This window comes from Pistacia vera, unplaced genomic scaffold (genome assembly GCF_008641045.1).
Source record: "Pistacia vera cultivar Batoury unplaced genomic scaffold, PisVer_v2 Contig918, whole genome shotgun sequence".
NCBI classification, from domain to species: Eukaryota; Viridiplantae; Streptophyta; class Magnoliopsida; order Sapindales; family Anacardiaceae; genus Pistacia; species Pistacia vera.
The window spans coordinates 451,202-457,533 of record NW_022196799.1 but is presented as its reverse complement, the minus strand read 5'-3'; positions in this window follow the sequence as shown (position 1 = coordinate 457,533).

The following is a 6,332-nucleotide window of genomic DNA, read 5'->3' as shown; positions in this document are numbered from 1 at the left end:
CAGCCTCCAAGCGGCCATGGATGCTACTATCCAAGGCCGCAAAGCCACGGCTTGGCATCGCGGGCAAGGCCATGAAGCCGCTTTAGCAGTTACTGCTAGGCGCGTTGCCATGACAGCCATTGCAAGGCTGCAAACTGCCACTAACAGCAGCTGAAAGGCTAGGCTCAACAGCCCTGCAAGCGTGCTCTGCCAACAAACCCAATCCACCTCCAAATTGATCCATTTACCCTTGACACAACTCAAATAATAATAATAATAATAAAAACCGAAATCGATGATTGTTTGTGGTTATAGTTGTGATATTTGTGTTTTTTAAGACAATTGGATTGATTCAATTTTGGCGAATTGTTTGTACTGTTTATATTTTGATGGAAAAGTGAGGGTTTGGTTTTGTTTGTTGGGAAGATGAAGACTTCGTTGCTGTGGAGACGAAGGGATATTTATGACCCTTTTCTTTTCATTTTTTACTAACTTTTCACATTTTGATAATTTTTTATATTTTTTTTACTTCAATCTCTATGGCTTTACATGAAAACATGCCAACAACAGCATGCCAAATGTATCTTTTTTTTTTAATCTCACATTCTTGCATAATCAGCATAAGTACAAAAAAGAATATGCTAAACACATCAATTATCTTACAATTACATACCAGCTAATGCACATCTCATATCCCCAAAGCGTACACTGGTCCAAACACCATGCTCTAACCCGTGTTTAGCAGCCTTCGCTGATGCAAGCTGCAAGCCAATGCAGTAGAAAAATAACGAAATCAGAATAAATAGAGCCCAAAGTGGGGGAGGGGGGGGGGGGGGGGGGGGGGGGGGGGGGGGGGGAGAAAGAAATCTCAGTACCTGTCTTCACTGTTTAATTGTTCAATGCAGTTAGCAGCATGTGCTGTCCTTAAGAATAAACTCCGGAGGAAATCATGTTGAAATGGCCAGAAAGCACTCTTTAAATTCCTTAAAATCTGCGCAGCATTGTATAGTATTGCAAGCAAATATAAACTGAAGCAGGCACTGCCATACATTAACCAAATAAAGAGCCTGAAAGATAGCAGCCATGCCGTGAACGTAAACAGGAACATCTCACAAAGAATCCAAACAAGACTCAGTTGCATAGAGCTTATTTGATATTTTTTCTTATATGAAGGACATTTTTGAGAATGTCGGCAATGATATACTAAACTCACACGAAATCACATTTCTATGCTTTCTCAAAATGCATATTTCCCGGGAAAACTTTAATTTGAATCTCTTTGTATATCTAATGCTAGCCTTCAATATGTCCCTCAATGATGTTCTTTTTCTATTCTATTTTATATCCCCTGCATATATCATATATTATTAATGTTGCAAAATATAAATGAATCTCTAAGCTTAACTTCAATTCAAACGCATTAAAGTGGAATTACGTACAATAGTCTCATAAATGCATATGAATTTCATGAATCTTGTGAATATTTAACATGCCTTCTTTCTGAGAAATTAGAGTATATGCATTATCAAATTAGTTAACTGACAATTATCAATTAAAGCAACTATTACATAAACATTGATCTGAAACAGCACCATATTGCATTTTTTCTTCGACTGAATCTCACAGGGAAATACTCCTGATCTAAGTATGATGATCCAACTATGGGAATAAAAAAAGAAGGAAACACAAAAATCAATAATCATTCCCAAAGTCAACTAACTCATATATGACAAAACATAATAGAAATCATTTCTAACATTTCCATGGGTAAACTGCACACATCCAAGTACCATAATGGATCTTCAGTCTTCTTTCCCTAATTTCCCTAATGTAATTTGTCATATGCTAACTGCAAATTATTAACTTTAGTTCCTTAGTACCATATTGGTCTTCCTAATAAATCTAGCAATGCAACAAACTGAAAGTGAGAGAGAAAATACAACCCTTGATCTTCCAAGACAAATGATTCCACAATTGATTTGCTCATTAGTTCCAGAAAAAAGTTATCATGACACAGATATTTGTTCACTTACCATTTACCCTTTATAAACAGAAAATAGGGAAAATGGAGAATTCAATCTTTATTTAAGAATTGAAAACACAAAAGAAAAAAATGTTTTCCGTCCTTTCATTCTCTAAATTTTATATTTATCATAAGAAAATGATATCAAACACATTTTTACTGTTTTTATTTTCAGATACTGTTTTCAGAAAATAAATATTTTACCCTTTTTATTCACACAATTTCAAATTCTGAGAACACAAAAACAAACTTCTTATTTTTTATTTTCGAATGCCTTTTTTTTTTTTTAAAAAAAAAAAACAAAAAAACAAAAACACTAAATAACATATATCTAGTATCTTAGCTTAAAAGACTTGAGGTTTGCTAAATATGGGAAAGAAAAATAATACAAATGTGAGCAAGTATATAAAAGTACCTCCGCCAACAATATTTGAACAGTCATAATGTATGGCTGATCAGAGTCCCTGCTCTTCTGCTTCTGTTATCCCCTAGGAAGACGATGGTTCAAGAGGAAATGCTATCTCCCGTCAAAATCTACAAGGCCCCACAAGCAAAGCATTTTCAGGATTTCTGAGTATATAAGCCATAGCATAACAGTAGAGCCCGAATGATGTGTCAAAACCTGCTCATGCTGTTAAGATAAATAGCTGAAAAATTCCCTTATGGTAATGTTTTCTCCAATGAGGAATATAGAATTGTTGAGAGAAGGAAGAATTCCATACTGAGTGAAGATATAGCGCTCTAGGATCTATTTAATTCCTCACATTGGTTCTCCGAAAACCCTAACATGAAATCATCAAATCAGGTATAAGAAAGCTCCACTGCCTGAAGCTACACCATACAGTTTATTAAACACATTTTGGATTTGATATAAAAGAAAACAGAAGCATATGAAGATTATGAAGAACTCTTTACATCATTCAGTACAAAGCAGGGGAGACACTTATTAGGACATTCTAGTTCTATAGGTTCTGCAGTCTGCTCATGTCATTCCTCATGTTTGCAAATTTATTTTATTCATTTTTTCCGATAGGATGCTGATTAGATTTGTATTGATAGAAATTAGAAAACTGGATCAGATTCCCCAAGAGTACAAAACGACTCCCAGCAGAGGAGAATCTGGAACTAAACAAAAATCATTCCAAATCCACTACATTACATGTTTGGTAATTTAATCTGTATCTCAGGACCAGTTCAAATGGACTTAGTTAGCTATGAGTGAAAAAGCATTACTGAGATCACACAAACAACACAAACACGCATGATAATGCTAACCTGCTGACCACTTACACTATATAAACTTCTAAGTGTCATAAAAATACACAAATGTACTCCTTCCTTCACTGCAATTCCTTTTATTTGAGTAAAACAAAAAGATTAGCTTAGAAAACATTAGCAAGAATACTAAATTAACCACTGTAAACATGTCTACCAACCTTTTTATCAAACAAATATCTCTCTATACTATCCAAAAAAAATTTCTCGTGCTGACTTCAAAGATGAGTTATAATGAGGGCAATATCCCATGGAAAGATCATCCAATCAGTCGATGAAAGCATCCACAGGAAAAGGAACTGATGAATGTGATATGATGCACATCAATTTGAGCAAACAGTAATATTTCTCAGTTCACTAAGAAAATTAATTAACACGCCTTTAACCTAGTAGTATATAAATGATACTTAAGTCAATGAACCCTTCATTAACCCCAGTCATTAAGATTCACCAGATTATAGTTAATTGTCTCATTGGAATGTCCTTATCAGTCCTCTAAAATGCTTCCTTTTGCCAAAATTTATTCAAGAAAATTAGGGGCCAGTTGGTATTGCTTTAAGAAAATGTTTTGACAAAATGAATTCAAAAAATGAAAACAATGAAACGCATTCAAAGATTTTTTTATTTTATTTATTATTTTTTTTTTGAAAATGAGAACAATATATTTTAAACATACAACTGTGGAATACCTCATATAAAAATTCTTAATGATCTTAAAAATATTTAGAACTGAAAAGTGCTTAATGGTTTTGAGAAATGAACCCTGGAGAAAACAATGCACAAGCTTTCTCTGTCTTTTCTTTCTTAAAGATGAAAATGAGATTTTCTACTTTACGAAAAAAAGTCTCTAAAATAATTGAATGTGTTTTTCTTATTTCTCTCTGTGTGTGTGTGTGTGTGTGTGTGAATGCACAAACTATCTCTTTGTCTTTTGATTGTTAAAGATGAAAATGAATTTTCTATTTTATGAAAAAAAAAGTCCCTAAATATAATTGAAATGTGTTTTTCTTATTTTCTCTGTGTGTGTGTATATATATAATAAAACATCGTGTAGAAGTCTTAGCCATTAACCTTCAACAAATTCTTCAGTCATTCAAGGATCTTTCATGCATAAGATTAAAAATCCATTAATGAAAAATTTTAACTTCTAAAGATTCGCCTCTTTTCTTGACTAAACGGAATATTACCTAGTAATTTGTTATATCGGAATGTCATTTTCAGGTGTAATTCTTACCATAAAAGCACTTATAAACCAATATTCTAGAATTCCACAAATAAACCAAATTCAATAATGAAAGTTCTGTAATGACAATGAAACCAGAACCCTTAAATACAAAAGATCATGTGAAAGAGATAATATCCAAATTTGCTTATATCCAAGATTCTATTGATAAAGATTCCAGATAAATTCCATTCTAGAAGTAGACATTGTGAAACGATCTGGGCCCTTTTCATTTTTTGAGGATTAGATTTGGATACTACAATATAATATGGAAACTAGAAATTACATAAGTACAAGACCACTCTGACACTGGCTTATTAAGATCCAGGCCCCAGACAATCTGAAAACAGTAACAGTTATGGCCTATGGGTCATGCATTATATATTACTAAAATGATGTTGCTAATTTGAGACTAAATACTATAAATATGATGTTGCTTCAATATTATCACCCACAGAAATACAGAACAAGACCAACAACGTAATGCATGAAAAGTCAACAAACTCAAATAACAAAAACTTTTAGACTTTGCAAAATAAGAAGATACAAATTAATCTGACTAAAAGAAAAGCATCAAACTTCATGATAAACAGACATTTTAATATTATAAACATGACTTCACTATGATATCACCAAAGAAATACACAAGACCAACAATCTAAAATACCAAAAATCAACAAACCCAGATGGAAAAAGTCACTTAGATTACATAGAATCATATGGAGACTATCAATCTGGCTCATTAAGAGGACCAAAATTGCTGAGAAGCAGACATGCTAAGATTATAAATATAACAGGAGCAACAATGAAAAGCGCCGAAAATCAACAAACCCGGATAGCAAAAGCACTTACATTGCGCAAAAGCACAATATAAACATTAATCTGACTCAATAAACCTAGATAGACAAGCACTAAAATTACACACACACACACAAAGGATAAATACTCAATAAAAGCATCCAAATTCATGAAAACACAGACACATTAATATGATAAATATAACAAGACCCATTATGAAAAACTCCAAAAAACAACAAACCCAGATAGGGAAATCACTTAAATTATAAAAATCACAATTAGAGGATGAACATAAATCAATAAAAGAATCAAAATTGATTGAAAAAAGAAAAAAGAAAGGAGAATGATTACTCGGGCATAGGTTGTATCGATTCCAGTAGAGTCCAAAGCGTCGTGCAACGCCAACTTCAGCTCACTCGCGGCGTACGGCGCGTGGGATCCGCCACGACACACTACTCGGAAACACGACGAGGACGAGGACGAGGACGGCGGCGGCGGAAATTTGGAGAATTTCGGAGAAGGAGAAAACGAAGCTGCAACGTATAACGAAAGAGTCATGATTTACAAAGAAAGAGATGAGAGAATAGAGAGAAAATAAAGTCTCATTATTGGAGGGAGGAACCGAGGAAGGAAGAGAAAGTGAAGATTTTTGTTTGGTAGAAAATGATTGATAAGTAAGAGAAATTAAAAATATCAAGGCTGTGAATGAAAAAGACAAAGATATGTGGATCTATTTGAGATTTTTTTCTTTTAATATTTGAAAAACGGTTACAACATATCACTTGCATGTCTCCTAGTTGGAATGGGAAAATAACTAATAGAAAAAGTCACCAAAGCTTTGAAAAAAACTTAAATTAGCCGTTTGATTGCAAAATAATTTTATTTTTAATATTTGACATGATATTTTAAAAATAGTTTTCAAAATTAAAAGTTACAAAAATTTGAGAAAAGCAGTTTTTTTAAATTGTTTTAAAAAAATTATAATTGAAAACATTTCATTCATAAAATTTCTTATTTCTTTTTTTTTTTTCCAAA